The sequence below is a fragment of the Hippopotamus amphibius genome, chromosome 2 (genome assembly GCF_030028045.1).
Source record: "Hippopotamus amphibius kiboko isolate mHipAmp2 chromosome 2, mHipAmp2.hap2, whole genome shotgun sequence".
NCBI lineage: Eukaryota > Metazoa > Chordata > Mammalia > Artiodactyla > Hippopotamidae > Hippopotamus > Hippopotamus amphibius.
In genome coordinates, this window is record NC_080187.1 from 222,554,088 (window position 1) to 222,570,711 (window position 16,624).

General features: G+C 54.3%; 6 non-coding genes across 6 annotated transcripts; all 6 read left to right on the forward strand.

The window, feature by feature from the left end:
• The first annotated feature begins 2,268 nt into the window (after positions 1-2,268).
• Positions 2,269-2,349, forward strand: LOC130847647 (small nucleolar RNA SNORD115). Its single transcript, XR_009052394.1, has one exon. It is a non-coding gene; the product is annotated as a small nucleolar RNA SNORD115 (small nucleolar RNA).
• Positions 2,350-4,855: 2,506 nt separating this feature from the next.
• Positions 4,856-4,936, forward strand: LOC130847648 (small nucleolar RNA SNORD115). The gene has a single exon (XR_009052395.1). It is a non-coding gene; the product is annotated as a small nucleolar RNA SNORD115 (small nucleolar RNA).
• Positions 4,937-7,442: 2,506 nt separating this feature from the next.
• LOC130847649 (small nucleolar RNA SNORD115) lies at positions 7,443-7,523 on the forward strand. Its single transcript, XR_009052396.1, has one exon. It is a non-coding gene; the product is annotated as a small nucleolar RNA SNORD115 (small nucleolar RNA).
• A 2,506-nt stretch (positions 7,524-10,029) lies between these two features.
• LOC130847650 (small nucleolar RNA SNORD115) lies at positions 10,030-10,110 on the forward strand. The gene has a single exon (XR_009052397.1). It is a non-coding gene; the product is annotated as a small nucleolar RNA SNORD115 (small nucleolar RNA).
• Positions 10,111-12,615: 2,505 nt separating this feature from the next.
• Positions 12,616-12,696, forward strand: LOC130847652 (small nucleolar RNA SNORD115). The gene has a single exon (XR_009052398.1). It is a non-coding gene; the product is annotated as a small nucleolar RNA SNORD115 (small nucleolar RNA).
• Positions 12,697-15,202: 2,506 nt separating this feature from the next.
• Positions 15,203-15,283, forward strand: LOC130847653 (small nucleolar RNA SNORD115). Its single transcript, XR_009052399.1, has one exon. It is a non-coding gene; the product is annotated as a small nucleolar RNA SNORD115 (small nucleolar RNA).
• Positions 15,284-16,624: the final 1,341 nt, after the last annotated feature.

The window sequence follows — 16,624 nt, forward strand, 5'->3', positions numbered from 1 at the left end:
TTCCTTAAGCCTTTCTGCTTTGAATTTTGTGTTTCAGGCCAAGCCTTGGAATGGACTCACCACAGCCAGAATGTTCCGCAGTGAGTGGCTCTTTTGGTTGCTACTGATAGGCCCCAGAGAATTTTGAACTATGGGCTGGCCGCCCTCACAGCAGGCAGTACAGGGTAGTCTTTTGGCAACCTCCTGCCTACCAAGGAGGAATGTCTGCTGCTGCCCCAAATTTATGGGCTCACATCTGGTGCACTCACATGCCTTCATTAGAGCTGTATTCTAGTCAGAGAGCACATCGAGGCAGTGTTTTCTTCCTTGGCCCCAGGCGGAACATCTCTAGAGACCTCTGTGCACCTAGCGCCAGAGTATGATCACCCACTGAGGGAATGGTCCCTTGTGGTGTGTGCTTTATGGCTTCCCAAAACCTGTCAGTAGGGAAGGCTCATGCCCCCTGCCTAGAGATGGTGAGAGGCAGGCAGGAGCCCATCCTCAGGTGCTTGGAGGCAGGATGCTGCTGGTTATTTCAAGGGCTGGAAGCCATGCCGTGGTCTTCAATGGGGTTGTGCCAGGACTCTGTGAGGGATCATGGTGCTTTGTTGGAGCCACTTGATCCGAATGGGGCCTCTGATGGGGTCTGCATGCATACACACGACCATAGCTTCTCCTGGGTTGGTCGTCCTCTCCGGAAGCCACTGGTTTGTCAGAGAGCCCCCTCCAGAGGAGAAAAGGCTTCTGGGTGTCCATTCCCCCATGAAGGCTTTGCAGAGCCCTTGGGCATCCCGTTATCATGTCCATCGTGAGGCCCTGTTGACCTGAAGGGGAGGGGTGGTCCCGGGATGTGGGCTGAGGAGGGCGTAGCTGCATGGCTGTTGTTTGGTGGCCTTGCACGGGCCACAGTAGGGAATGCTGCCACAGAAGAAATTGGCCCTGTTTGGGAATCTCTGTGGTCCCCAAGGAGGAATGCTTGACATGGCTCCCCATCCACCAGATTGGAATGCAGGCCTTGAAATTCAACTCGATTGACCTGAAGTGTAGTAAGACTGACCATGGAGGCACCATTTCATGACGTGTTGCCCTGGGGAGCAACCACGCAGATCTCTGTGCATGTCGAGGCAGAGCACGAGGATGGACTGAGCTTATGGTCAGTTGTGGGGTGTGCTTGAGTGACTTCCAAGAAGTGTTGGTTGGGAGGATGTGGGGCCAGGCCTGGAGGTGGTGAGAGGCAACAAGGACCCTTGATCAGGGACTTGGCAGCTAGATGCTCTTGGCTCTTGTGAGAGCTGAAGGGCTGGTCCCTTGCTGGAATGGGGTTTCCCAGGTCTCTGTGAGGGATCATGGGCCCTCAGATAGGCCAGTTTTCTCAGACAGGCCCTTTCATGGGTTCTGCATACATATACAGGCCTGTGGCATCTCTTGGGCTGGCCTTCCTCTACGGGAGCCACTGCCTACCAAGAGAGCTCCCTCCAGCTCCTGTGAATGTCCACTGTGTGGGACATAAAGGCCTCATTGTCTGGGTGTTGTGCACATGGACAAGCCGAGTGTGACATCGGCCAGCACACACTTGCCCACACCAGGGTCGGGCCCAGAGGAATGTCTCCATTCCCCCCAGAAACACCCCCAGTGTTTTCCCCACCAAGCAGACCTGGTGCCAGGCCTTGTGCTGCCTGGAGGATCCATGAGGCTAGTCCTTCCCTGGGGAGACATATATGTACTGGTTATTTCATCTGCCCCTGACACAGTATTAAGGTACATAAGATGGCATTGATCCACCTGTCCACTCATGCCTTCATCTTTGTAAGTATGGATGGATGGAGGGAGTGAGCCAAGGACGAGGGTCAAAGGGGAGGGAGCTAGAGCATTCTGGAGGAAGGGAGGCAGGAAGGAAGCTATGTAGGGAGCTGTTTGTATGCGTTTCAGCTATGTGTTCCTGTCTCTGTGTGGAGGTACATTTGGGCCCTATGTTCCTGGATGTATTGCTGCAGGTATTTCTTGTAGCATCATTCGATGCATGAGCGTGTGGCACACACGTGCCCCAATGCATCTAGCATGGAGTTGGAGTTCTCACAGCTGTCCTTCTCACCTCTTGGCAGCCATCGTCCCCAGAGAAATGAAGATCTGTGTTTGGCCTATGTTCCCTAGGGCAATCACCATGAGCCTTGGCCCAGCACGTGGATTCGACAGAATGGCACATCCCTTCAGGCATCCTTCTTTCCAGGAAGCATCTGAGGTAAGCCTTCACATGTGGCAGGGCGCAGGTGAGTGAGGAGGGCCTCAGTTGGGTCGATGATGAGAACTCATATGGTCCTGAAGAGAGCTGATGACCAAAAAATCATGCTCAATAGGATTACGCTGAGGCCTAACAGAGGGATCCAGGGGCAGGATGGCCTGCATTTTTGGTCCATTGCAGAGCCCTGGGTGTGGGTGTGTGTGTGGGTTTGGGTGTGGGTGTTGGAGCAGCCTCTCGCTCGAGGAAATCCCTTGAGACTCCTCCCAGTGTAGATGGCTTCCACATATCCAAGATGTGTTGCCACCTTTGGTTTTCTATCCTGCTCCATAGTGCCAGGGCCCACATGTTCTGAAGCCATGGGTGGAGTCTTTCCTTAAGCCTTTCTGCTTTGAATTTTGTGTTTCAGGCCAAGCCTTGGAATGGACTCACCACAGCCAGAATGTTCCGCAGTGAGTGGCTCTTTTGGTTGCTACTGATAGGCCCCAGAGAATTTTGAACTATGGGCTGGCCGCCCTCACAGCAGGCAGTACAGGGTAGTCTTTTGGCAACCTCCTGCCTACCAAGGAGGAATGTCTGCTGCTGCCCCAAATTTATGGGCTCACATCTGGTGCACTCACATGCCTTCATTAGAGCTGTATTCTAGTCAGAGAGCACATCGAGGCAGTGTTTTCTTCCTTGGCCCCAGGCGGAACATCTCTAGAGACCTCTGTGCACCTAGCGCCAGAGTATGATCACCCACTGAGGGAATGGTCCCTTGTGGTGTGTGCTTTATGGCTTCCCAAAACCTGTCAGTAGGGAAGGCTCATGCCCCCTGCCTAGAGATGGTGAGAGGCAGGCAGGAGCCCATCCTCAGGTGCTTGGAGGCAGGATGCTGCTGGTTATTTCAAGGGCTGGAAGCCATGCCGTGGTCTTCAATGGGGTTGTGCCAGGACTCTGTGAGGGATCATGGTGCTTTGTTGGAGCCACTTGATCCGAATGGGGCCTCTGATGGGGTCTGCATGCATACACAGGACCATAGCTTCTCCTGGGTTGGTCGTCCTCTCCGGAAGCCACTGGTTTGTCAGAGAGCCCCCTCCAGAGGAGAAAAGGCTTCTGGGTGTCCATTCCCCCATGAAGGCTTTGCAGAGCCCTTGGGCATCCCGTTATCATGTCCATCGTGAGGCCCTGTTGACCTGAAGGGGAGGGGTGGTCCCGGGATGTGGGCTGAGGAGGGCGTAGCTGCATGGCTGTTGTTTGGTGGCCTTGCACGGGCCACAGTAGGGAATGCTGCCACAGAAGAAATTGGCCCTGTTTGGGAATCTCTGTGGTCCCCAAGGAGGAATGCTTGACATGGCTCCCCATCCACCAGATTGGAATGCAGGCCTTGAAATTCAACTCGATTGACCTGAAGTGTAGTAAGACTGACCATGGAGGCACCATTTCATGACGTGTTGCCCTGGGGAGCAACCACGCAGATCTCTGTGCATGTCGAGGCAGAGCACGAGGATGGACTGAGCTTATGGTCAGTTGTGGGGTGTGCTTGAGTGACTTCCAAGAAGTGTTGGTTGGGAGGATGTGGGGCCAGGCCTGGAGGTGGTGAGAGGCAACAAGGACCCTTCATCAGGGACTTGGCAGCTAGATGCTCTTGGCTCTTGTGAGAGCTGAAGGGCTGGTCCCTTGCTGGAATGGGGTTTCCCAGGTCTCTGTGAGGGATCATGGGCCCTCAGATAGGCCAGTTTTCTCAGACAGGCCCTTTCATGGGTTCTGCATACATATACAGGCCTGTGGCATCTCTTGGGCTGGCCTTCCTCTACGGGAGCCACTGCCTACCAAGAGAGCTCCCTCCAGCTCCTGTGAATGTCCACTGTGTGGGACATAAAGGCCTCATTGTCTGGGTGTTGTGCACATGGACAAGCCGAGTGTGACATCGGCCAGCACACACTTGCCCACACCAGGGTCGGGCCCAGAGGAATGTCTCCATTCCCCCCAGAAACACCCCCAGTGTTTTCCCCACCAAGCAGACCTGGTGCCAGGCCTTGTGCTGCCTGGAGGATCCATGAGGCTAGTCCTTCCCTGGGGAGACATATACGTACTGGTTATTTCATCTGCCCCTGACACAGTATTAAGGTACATAAGATGGCATTGATCCACCTGTCCACTCATGCCTTCATCTTTGTAAGTATGGATGGATGGAGGGAGTGAGCCAAGGACGAGGGTCAAAGGGGAGGGAGCTAGAGCATTCTGGAGGAAGGGAGGCAGGAAGGAAGCTATGTAGGGAGCTGTTTGTATGCGTTTCAGCTATGTGTTCCTGTCTCTGCGTGGAGGTACATTTGGGCCCTATGTTCCTGGATGTATTGCTGCAGGTATTTCTTGTAGCATCATTCGATGCATGAGCGTGTGGCACACACGTGCCCCAATGCATCTAGCATGGAGTTGGAGTTCTCACAGCTGTCCTTCTCACCTCTTGGCAGCCATCGTCCCCAGAGAAATGAAGATCTGTGTTTGGCCTATGTTCCCTAGGGCAATCACCATGAGCCTTGGCCCAGCACGTGGATTCGACAGAATGGCACATCCCTTCAGGCATCCTTCTTTCCAGGAAGCATCTGAGGTAAGCCTTCACATGTGGCAGGGCGCAGGTGAGTGAGGAGGGCCTCAGTTGGGTCGATGATGAGAACTCATATGGTCCTGAAGAGAGCTGATGACCAAAAAATCATGCTCAATAGGATTACGCTGAGGCCTAACAGAGGGATCCAGGGGCAGGATGGCCTGCATTTTTGGTCCATTGCAGAGCCCTGGGTGTGGGTGTGTGTGTGGGTTTGGGTGTGGGTGTTGGAGCAGCCTCTCGCTCGAGGAAATCCCTTGAGACTCCTCCCAGTGTAGATGGCTTCCACATATCCAAGATGTGTTGCCACCTTTGGTTTTCTATCCTGCTCCATAGTGCCAGGGCCCACATGTTCTGAAGCCATGGGTGGAGTCTTTCCTTAAGCCTTTCTGCTTTGAATTTTGTGTTTCAGGCCAAGCCTTGGAATGGACTCACCACAGCCAGAATGTTCCGCAGTGAGTGGCTCTTTTGGTTGCTACTGATAGGCCCCAGAGAATTTTGAACTATGGGCTGGCCGCCCTCACAGCAGGCAGTACAGGGTAGTCTTTTGGCAACCTCCTGCCTACCAAGGAGGAATGTCTGCTGCTGCCCCAAATTTATGGGCTCACATCTGGTGCACTCACATGCCTTCATTAGAGCTGTATTCTAGTCAGAGAGCACATCGAGGCAGTGTTTTCTTCCTTGGCCCCAGGCGGAACATCTCTAGAGACCTCTGTGCACCTAGCGCCAGAGTATGATCACCCACTGAGGGAATGGTCCCTTGTGGTGTGTGCTTTATGGCTTCCCAAAACCTGTCAGTAGGGAAGGCTCATGCCCCCTGCCTAGAGATGGTGAGAGGCAGGCAGGAGCCCATCCTCAGGTGCTTGGAGGCAGGATGCTGCTGGTTATTTCAAGGGCTGGAAGCCATGCCGTGGTCTTCAATGGGGTTGTGCCAGGACTCTGTGAGGGATCATGGTGCTTTGTTGGAGCCACTTGATCCGAATGGGGCCTCTGATGGGGTCTGCATGCATACACAGGACCATAGCTTCTCCTGGGTTGGTCGTCCTCTCCGGAAGCCACTGGTTTGTCAGAGAGCCCCCTCCAGAGGAGAAAAGGCTTCTGGGTGTCCATTCCCCCATGAAGGCTTTGCAGAGCCCTTGGGCATCCCGTTATCATGTCCATCGTGAGGCCCTGTTGACCTGAAGGGGAGGGGTGGTCCCGGGATGTGGGCTGAGGAGGGCGTAGCTGCATGGCTGTTGTTTGGTGGCCTTGCACGGGCCACAGTAGGGAATGCTGCCACAGAAGAAATTGGCCCTGTTTGGGAATCTCTGTGGTCCCCAAGGAGGAATGCTTGACATGGCTCCCCATCCACCAGATTGGAATGCAGGCCTTGAAATTCAACTCGATTGACCTGAAGTGTAGTAAGACTGACCATGGAGGCACCATTTCATGACGTGTTGCCCTGGGGAGCAACCACGCAGATCTCTGTGCATGTCGAGGCAGAGCACGAGGATGGACTGAGCTTATGGTCAGTTGTGGGGTGTGCTTGAGTGACTTCCAAGAAGTGTTGGTTGGGAGGATGTGGGGCCAGGCCTGGAGGTGGTGAGAGGCAACAAGGACCCTTCATCAGGGACTTGGCAGCTAGATGCTCTTGGCTCTTGTGAGAGCTGAAGGGCTGGTCCCTTGCTGGAATGGGGTTTCCCAGGTCTCTGTGAGGGATCATGGGCCCTCAGATAGGCCAGTTTTCTCAGACAGGCCCTTTCATGGGTTCTGCATACATATACAGGCCTGTGGCATCTCTTGGGCTGGCCTTCCTCTACGGGAGCCACTGCCTACCAAGAGAGCTCCCTCCAGCTCCTGTGAATGTCCACTGTGTGGGACATAAAGGCCTCATTGTCTGGGTGTTGTGCACATGGACAAGCCGAGTGTGACATCGGCCAGCACACACTTGCCCACACCAGGGTCGGGCCCAGAGGAATGTCTCCATTCCCCCCAGAAACACCCCCAGTGTTTTCCCCACCAAGCAGACCTGGTGCCAGGCCTTGTGCTGCCTGGAGGATCCATGAGGCTAGTCCTTCCCTGGGGAGACATATACGTACTGGTTATTTCATCTGCCCCTGACACAGTATTAAGGTACATAAGATGGCATTGATCCACCTGTCCACTCATGCCTTCATCTTTGTAAGTATGGATGGATGGAGGGAGTGAGCCAAGGACGAGGGTCAAAGGGGAGGGAGCTAGAGCATTCTGGAGGAAGGGAGGCAGGAAGGAAGCTATGTAGGGAGCTGTTTGTATGCGTTTCAGCTATGTGTTCCTGTCTCTGCGTGGAGGTACATTTGGGCCCTATGTTCCTGGATGTATTGCTGCAGGTATTTCTTGTAGCATCATTCGATGCATGAGCGTGTGGCACACACGTGCCCCAATGCATCTAGCATGGAGTTGGAGTTCTCACAGCTGTCCTTCTCACCTCTTGGCAGCCATCGTCCCCAGAGAAATGAAGATCTGTGTTTGGCCTATGTTCCCTAGGGCAATCACCATGAGCCTTGGCCCAGCACGTGGATTCGACAGAATGGCACATCCCTTCAGGCATCCTTCTTTCCAGGAAGCATCTGAGGTAAGCCTTCACATGTGGCAGGGCGCAGGTGAGTGAGGAGGGCCTCAGTTGGGTCGATGATGAGAACTCATATGGTCCTGAAGAGAGCTGATGACCAAAAAATCATGCTCAATAGGATTACGCTGAGGCCTAACAGAGGGATCCAGGGGCAGGATGGCCTGCATTTTTGGTCCATTGCAGAGCCCTGGGTGTGGGTGTGTGTGTGGGTTTGGGTGTGGGTGTTGGAGCAGCCTCTCGCTCGAGGAAATCCCTTGAGACTCCTCCCAGTGTAGATGGCTTCCACATATCCAAGATGTGTTGCCACCTTTGGTTTTCTATCCTGCTCCATAGTGCCAGGGCCCACATGTTCTGAAGCCATGGGTGGAGTCTTTCCTTAAGCCTTTCTGCTTTGAATTTTGTGTTTCAGGCCAAGCCTTGGAATGGACTCACCACAGCCAGAATGTTCCGCAGTGAGTGGCTCTTTTGGTTGCTACTGATAGGCCCCAGAGAATTTTGAACTATGGGCTGGCCGCCCTCACAGCAGGCAGTACAGGGTAGTCTTTTGGCAACCTCCTGCCTACCAAGGAGGAATGTCTGCTGCTGCCCCAAATTTATGGGCTCACATCTGGTGCACTCACATGCCTTCATTAGAGCTGTATTCTAGTCAGAGAGCACATCGAGGCAGTGTTTTCTTCCTTGGCCCCAGGCGGAACATCTCTAGAGACCTCTGTGCACCTAGCGCCAGAGTATGATCACCCACTGAGGGAATGGTCCCTTGTGGTGTGTGCTTTATGGCTTCCCAAAACCTGTCAGTAGGGAAGGCTCATGCCCCCTGCCTAGAGATGGTGAGAGGCAGGCAGGAGCCCATCCTCAGGTGCTTGGAGGCAGGATGCTGCTGGTTATTTCAAGGGCTGGAAGCCATGCCGTGGTCTTCAATGGGGTTGTGCCAGGACTCTGTGAGGGATCATGGTGCTTTGTTGGAGCCACTTGATCCGAATGGGGCCTCTGATGGGGTCTGCATGCATACACAGGACCATAGCTTCTCCTGGGTTGGTCGTCCTCTCCGGAAGCCACTGGTTTGTCAGAGAGCCCCCTCCAGAGGAGAAAAGGCTTCTGGGTGTCCATTCCCCCATGAAGGCTTTGCAGAGCCCTTGGGCATCCCGTTATCATGTCCATCGTGAGGCCCTGTTGACCTGAAGGGGAGGGGTGGTCCCGGGATGTGGGCTGAGGAGGGCGTAGCTGCATGGCTGTTGTTTGGTGGCCTTGCACGGGCCACAGTAGGGAATGCTGCCACAGAAGAAATTGGCCCTGTTTGGGAATCTCTGTGGTCCCCAAGGAGGAATGCTTGACATGGCTCCCCATCCACCAGATTGGAATGCAGGCCTTGAAATTCAACTCGATTGACCTGAAGTGTAGTAAGACTGACCATGGAGGCACCATTTCATGACGTGTTGCCCTGGGGAGCAACCACGCAGATCTCTGTGCATGTCGAGGCAGAGCACGAGGATGGACTGAGCTTATGGTCAGTTGTGGGGTGTGCTTGAGTGACTTCCAAGAAGTGTTGGTTGGGAGGATGTGGGGCCAGGCCTGGAGGTGGGGAGAGGCAACAAGGACCCTTCATCAGGGACTTGGCAGCTAGATGCTCTTGGCTCTTGTGAGAGCTGAAGGGCTGGTCCCTTGCTGGAATGGGGTTTCCCAGGTCTCTGTGAGGGATCATGGGCCCTCAGATAGGCCAGTTTACTCAGACAGGCCCTTTCATGGGTTCTGCATACAGATACAGGCCTGTGGCATCTCTTGGGCTGGCCTTCCTCTACGGGAGCCACTGCCTACCAAGAGAGCTCCCTCCAGCTCCTGTGAATGTCCACTGTGTGGGACATAAAGGCCTCATTGTCTGGGTGTTGTGCACATGGACAAGCCGAGTGTGACATCGGCCAGCACACGCTTGCCCACACCAGGGTCGGGCCCAGAGGAATGTCTCCATTCCCCCCAGAAACACCCCCAGTGTTTTCCCCACCAAGCAGACCTGGTGCCAGGCCTTGTGCTGCCTGGAGGATCCATGAGGCTAGTCCTTCCCTGGGGAGACATATACGTACTGGTTATTTCATCTGCCCCTGACACAGTATTAAGGTACATAAGATGGCATTGATCCACCTGTCCACTCATGCCTTCATCTTTGTAAGTATGGATGGATGGAGGGAGTGAGCCAAGGACGAGGGTCAAAGGGGAGGGAGCTAGAGCATTCTGGAGGAAGGGAGGCAGGAAGGAAGCTATGTAGGGAGCTGTTTGTATGCGTTTCAGCTATGTGTTCCTGTCTCTGCGTGGAGGTACATTTGGGCCCTATGTTCCTGGATGTATTGCTGCAGGTATTTCTTGTAGCATCATTCGATGCATGAGCGTGTGGCACACACGTGCCCCAATGCATCTAGCATGGAGTTGGAGTTCTCACAGCTGTCCTTCTCACCTCTTGGCAGCCATCGTCCCCAGAGAAATGAAGATCTGTGTTTGGCCTATGTTCCCTAGGGCAATCACCATGAGCCTTGGCCCAGCACGTGGATTCGACAGAATGGCACATCCCTTCAGGCATCCTTCTTTCCAGGAAGCATCTGAGGTAAGCCTTCACATGTGGCAGGGCGCAGGTGAGTGAGGAGGGCCTCAGTTGGGTCGATGATGAGAACTCATATGGTCCTGAAGAGAGCTGATGACCAAAAAATCATGCTCAATAGGATTACGCTGAGGCCTAACAGAGGGATCCAGGGGCAGGATGGCCTGCATTTTTGGTCCATTGCAGAGCCCTGGGTGTGGGTGTGTGTGTGGGTTTGGGTGTGGGTGTTGGAGCAGCCTCTCGCTCGAGGAAATCCCTTGAGACTCCTCCCAGTGTAGATGGCTTCCACATATCCAAGATGTGTTGCCACCTTTGGTTTTCTATCCTGCTCCATAGTGCCAGGGCCCACATGTTCTGAAGCCATGGGTGGAGTCTTTCCTTAAGCCTTTCTGCTTTGAATTTTGTGTTTCAGGCCAAGCCTTGGAATGGACTCACCACAGCCAGAATGTTCCGCAGTGAGTGGCTCTTTTGGTTGCTACTGATAGGCCCCAGAGAATTTTGAACTATGGGCTGGCCGCCCTCACAGCAGGCAGTACAGGGTAGTCTTTTGGCAACCTCCTGCCTACCAAGGAGGAATGTCTGCTGCTGCCCCAAATTTATGGGCTCACATCTGGTGCACTCACATGCCTTCATTAGAGCTGTATTCTAGTCAGAGAGCACATCGAGGCAGTGTTTTCTTCCTTGGCCCAAGGCGGAACATCTCTAGAGACCTCTGTGCACCTAGCGCCAGAGTATGATCACCCACTGAGGGAATGGTCCCTTGTGGTGTGTGCTTTATGGCTTCCCAAAACCTGTCAGCAGGGAAGGCTCATGCCCCCTGCCTAGAGATGGTGAGAGGCAGGCAGGAGCCCATCTTCAGGTGCTTGGAGGCAGGATGCTGCTGGTTATTTCAAGGGCTGGAAGCCATGCCGTGGTCTTCAATGGGGTTGTGCCAGGACTCTGTGAGGGATCATGGTGCTTTGTTGGAGCCACTTGATCCGAATGGGGCCTCTGATGGGGTCTGCATGCATACACAGGACCATAGCTTCTCCTGGGTTGGTCGTCCTCTCCGGAAGCCACTGGTTTGTCAGAGAGCCCCCTCCAGAGGAGAAAAGGCTTCTGGGTGTCCATTCCCCCATGAAGGCTTTGCAGAGCCCTTGGGCATCCCGTTATCATGTCCATCGTGAGGCCCTGTTGACCTGAAGGGGAGGGGTGGTCCCGGGATGTGGGCTGAGGAGGGCGTAGCTGCATGGCTGTTGTTTGGTGGCCTTGCACGGGCCACAGTAGGGAATGCTGCCACAGAAGAAATTGGCCCTGTTTGGGAATCTCTGTGGTCCCCAAGGAGGAATGCTTGACATGGCTCCCCATCCACCAGATCGGAATGCAGGCCTTGAAATTCAACTCGATTGACCTGAAGTGTAGTAAGACTGACCATGGAGGCACCATTTCATGACGTGTTGCCCTGGGGAGCAACCACGCAGATCTCTGTGCATGTCGAGGCAGAGCACGAGGATGGACTGAGCTTATGGTCAGTTGTGGGGTGTGCTTGAGTGACTTCCAAGAAGTGTTGGTTGGGAGGATGTGGGGCCAGGCCTGGAGGTGGTGAGAGGCAACAAGGACCCTTCATCAGGGACTTGGCAGCTAGATGCTCTTGGCTCTTGTGAGAGCTGAAGGGCTGGTCCCTTGTGGAATGGGGTTTCCCAGGTCTCTGTGAGGGATCATGGGCCCTCAGATAGGCCAGTTTACTCAGACAGGCCCTTTCATGGGTTCTGCATACAGATACAGGCCTGTGGCATCTCTTGGGCTGGCCTTCCTCTACGGGAGCCACTGCCTACCAAGAGAGCTCCCTCCAGCTCCTGTGAATGTCCCCTGTGTGGGACATAAAGGCCTCATTGTCTGGGTGTTGTGCACATGGACAAGCCGAGTGTGACATCGGCCAGCACACGCTTGCCCACACCAGGGTCGGGCCCAGAGGAATGTCTCCATTCCCCCCAGAAACACCCCCAGTGTTTTCCCCACCAAGCAGACCTGGTGCCAGGCCTTGTGCTGCCTGGAGGATCCATGAGGCTAGTCCTTCCCTGGGGAGACATATACGTACTGGTTATTTCATCTGCCCCTGACACAGTATTAAGGTACATAAGATGGCATTGATCCACCTGTCCACTCATGCCTTCATCTTTGTAAGTATGGATGGATGGAGGGAGTGAGCCAAGGACGAGGGTCAAAGGGGAGGGAGCTAGAGCATTCTGGAGGAAGGGAGGCAGGAAGGAAGCTATGTAGGGAGCTGTTTGTATGCGTTTCAGCTATGTGTTCCTGTCTCTGCGTGGAGGTACATTTGGGCCCTATGTTCCTGGATGTATTGCTGCAGGTATTTCTTGTAGCATCATTCGATGCATGAGCGTGTGGCACACACGTCCCCCAATGCATCTAGCATGGAGTTGGAGTTCTCACAGCTGTCCTTCTCACCTCTTGGCAGCCATCGTCCCCAGAGAAATGAAGATCTGTGTTTGGCCTATGTTCCCTAGGGCAATCACCATGAGCCTTGGCCCAGCACGTGGATTCAACAGAATGGCACATCCCTTCAGGCATCCTTCTTTCCAGGAAGCATCTGAGGTAAGCCTTCACATGTGGCAGGGCACAGGTGAGTGAGGAGGGCCTCAGTTGGGTCGATGATGAGAACTCATATGGTCCTGAAGAGAGCTGATGACCAAAAAATCATGCTCAATAGGATTACGCTGAGGCCTAACAGAGGGATCCAGGGGCAGGATGGCCTGCATTTTTGGTCCATTACAGAGCCCTGGGTGTGGGTGTGTGTGTGGGTTTGGGTGTGGGTGTTGGAGCAGCCTCTCGCTCGAGGAAATCCCTTGAGACTCCTCCCAGTGTAGATGGCTTCCACATATCCAAGATGTGTTGCCACCTTTGGTTTTCTATCCTGCTCCATAGTGCCAGGGCCCACATGTTCTGAGGCCATGGGTGGAGTCTTTCCTTAAGCCTTTCTGCTTTGAATTTTGTGTTTCAGGCCAAGCCTTGGAATGGACTCACCACAGCCAGAATGTTCCGCAGTGAGTGGCTCTTTTGGTTGCTACTGATAGGCCCCAGAGAATTTTGAACTATGGGCTGGCCGCCCTCACAGCAGGCAGTACAGGGTAGTCTTTTGGCAACCTCCTGCCTACCAAGGAGGAATGTCTGCTGCTGCCCCAAATTTATGGGCTCACATCTGGTGCACTCACATGCCTTCATTAGAGCTGTATTCTAGTCAGAGAGCACATCGAGGCAGTGTTTTCTTCCTTGGCCCCAGGCGGAACATCTCTAGAGACCTCTGTGCACCTAGCGCCAGAGTATGATCACCCACTGAGGGAATGGTCCCTTGTGGTGTGTGCTTTATGGCTTCCCAAAACCTGTCAGTAGGGAAGGCTCATGCCCCCTGCCTAGAGATGGTGAGAGGCAGGCAGGAGCCCATCCTCAGGTGCTTGGAGGCAGGATGCTGCTGGTTATTTCAAGGGCTGGAAGCCATGCCGTGGTCTTCAATGGGGTTGTGCCAGGACTCTGTGAGGGATCATGGTGCTTTGTTGGAGCCACTTGATCCGAATGGGGCCTCTGATGGGGTCTGCATGCATACACAGGACCATAGCTTCTCCTGGGTTGGTCGTCCTCTCCGGAAGCCACTGGTTTGTCAGAGAGCCCCCTCCAGAGGAGAAAAGGCTTCTGGGTGTCCATTCCCCCATGAAGGCTTTGCAGAGCCCTTGGGCATCCCGTTATCATGTCCATCGTGAGGCCCTGTTGACCTGAAGGGGAGGGGTGGTCCCGGGATGTGGGCTGAGGAGGGCGTAGCTGCATGGCTGTTGTTTGGTGGCCTTGCACGGGCCACAGTAGGGAATGCTGCCACAGAAGAAATTGGCCCTGTTTGGGAATCTCTGTGGTCCCCAAGGAGGAATGCTTGACATGGCTCCCCATCCACCAGATCGGAATGCAGGCCTTGAAATTCAACTCGATTGACCTGAAGTGTAGTAAGACTGACCATGGAGGCACCATTTCATGACGTGTTGCCCTGGGGAGCAACCACGCAGATCTCTGTGCATGTCGAGGCAGAGCACGAGGATGGACTGAGCTTATGGTCAGTTGTGGGGTGTGCTTGAGTGACTTCCAAGAAGTGTTGGTTGGGAGGATGTGGGGCCAGGCCTGGAGGTGGTGAGAGGCAACAAGGACCCTTCATCAGGGACTTGGCAGCTAGATGCTCTTGGCTCTTGTGAGAGCTGAAGGGCTGGTCCCTTGCTGGAATGGGGTTTCCCAGGTCTCTGTGAGGGATCATGGGCCCTCAGAGAGGCCAGTTTACTCAGACAGGCCCTTTCATGGGTTCTGCATACAGATACAGGCCTGTGGCATCTCTTGGGCTGGCCTTCCTCTACGGGAGCCACTGCCTACCAAGAGAGCTCCCTCCAGCTCCTGTGAATGTCCACTGTGTGGGACATAAAGGCCTCATTGTCTGGGTGTTGTGCACATGGACAAGCCGAGTGTGACATCGGCCAGCACACGCTTGCCCACACCAGGGTCGGGCCCAGAGGAATGTCTCCATTCCCCCCAGAAACACCCCCAGTGTTTTCCCCACCAAGCAGACCTGGTGCCAGGCCTTGTGCTGCCTGGAGGATCCATGAGGCTAGTCCTTCCCTGGGGAGACATATACGTACTGGTTATTTCATCTGCCCCTGACACAGTATTAAGGTACATAAGATGGCATTGATCCACCTGTCCACTCATGCCTTCATCTTTGTAAGTATGGATGGATGGAGGGAGTGAGCCAAGGACGAGGGTCAAAGGGGAGGGAGCTAGAGCATTCTGGAGGAAGGGAGGCAGGAAGGAAGCTATGTAGGGAGCTGTTTGTATGCGTTTCAGCTATGTGTTCCTGTCTCTGCGTGGAGGTACATTTGGGCCCTATGTTCCTGGATGTATTGCTGCAGGTATTTCTTGTAGCATCATTCGATGCATGAGCGTGTGGCACACACGTGCCCCAATGCATCTAGCATGGAGCTGGATTTCTCACAGCTGTCCTTCTCACCTCTTGGCAGCCATCGTCCCCAGAGAAATGAAGATCTGTGTTTGGCCTATGTTCCCTAGGGCAATCACCATGAGCCTTGGCCCAGCACGTGGATTCAACAGAATGGCACATCCCTTCAGGCATCCTTCTTTCCAGGAAGCATCTGAGGTAAGCCTTCACATGTGGCAGGGCGCAGGTGAGTGAGGAGGGCCTCAGTTGGGTCGATGATGAGAACTCATATGGTCCTGAAGAGAGCTGATGACCAAAAAATCATGCTCAATAGGATTACGCTGAGGCCTAACAGAGGGATCCAGGGGCAGGATGGCCTGCATTTTTGGTCCATTGCAGAGCCCTGGGTGTGGGTGTGTGTGTGGGTTTGGGTGTGGGTGTTGGAGCAGCCTCTCGCTCGAGGAAATCCCTTGAGACTCCTCCCAGTGTAGATGGCTTCCACATATCCAAGATGTGTTGCCACCTTTGGTTTTCTATCCTGCTCCATAGTGCCAGGGCCCACATGTTCTGAAGCCATGGGTGGAGTCTTTCCTTAAGCCTTTCTGCTTTGAATTTTGTGTTTCAGGCCAAGCCTTGGAATGGACTCACCACAGCCAGAATGTTCTGCAGTGAGTGGCTCTTTTGGTTGCTACTGATAGGCCCCAGAGAATTTTGAACTATGGGCTGGCTGCCCTCACAGCAGCCAGTACAGGGTAGTCTTTTGGCAACCTCCTGCCTACCAAGGAGGAATGTCTGCTGCTGCCCCAAATTTATGGGCTCACATCTGGTGCACTCACATGCCTTCATTAGAGCTGTATTCTAGTCAGAGAGCACATCGAGGCAGTGTTTTCTTCCTTGGCCCCAGGCGGAACATCTCTAGAGACCTCTGTGCACCTAGCGCCAGAGTATGATCACCAACTGAGGGAATGGTCCCTTGTGGTGTGTGCTTTATGGCTTCCCAAAACCTGTCAGTAGGGAAGGCTCATGCCCCCTGCCTAGAGATGGTGAGAGGCAGGCAGGAGCCCATCCTCAGGTGCCTGGAGGCAGGATGCTGCTGGTTATTTCAAGGGCTGGAAGCCATGCCGTGGTCTTCAATGGGGTTGTGCCAGGACTCTGTGAGGGATCATGGTGCTTTGTTGGAGCCACTTGATCCGAATGGGGCCTCTGATGGGGTCTGCATGCATACACAGGACCATAGCTTCTCCTGGGTTGGTCGTCCTCTCCGGAAGCCACTGGTTTGTCAGAGAGCCCCCTCCAGAGGAGAAAAGGCTTCTGGGTGTCCATTCCCCCATGAAGGCTTTGCAGAGCCCTTGGGCATCCCGTTATCATGTCCATCGTGAGGCCCTGTTGACCTGAAGGGGAGGGGTGGTCCCGGGATGTGGGCTGAGGAGGGCGTAGCTGCATGGCTGTTGTTTGGTGGCCTTGCACGGGCCACAGTAGGGAATGCTGCCACAGAAGAAATTGGCCCTGTTTGGGAATCTCTGTGGTCCCCAAGGAGGAATGCTTGACATGGCTCCCCATCCACCAGATTGGAATGCAGGCCTTGAAATTCAACTCGATTGACCTGAAGTGTAGTAAGACTGACCATGGAGGCACCATTTCATGACGTGTTGCCCTGGGGAGCAACCACGCAGATCTCTGTGCATGTCGAG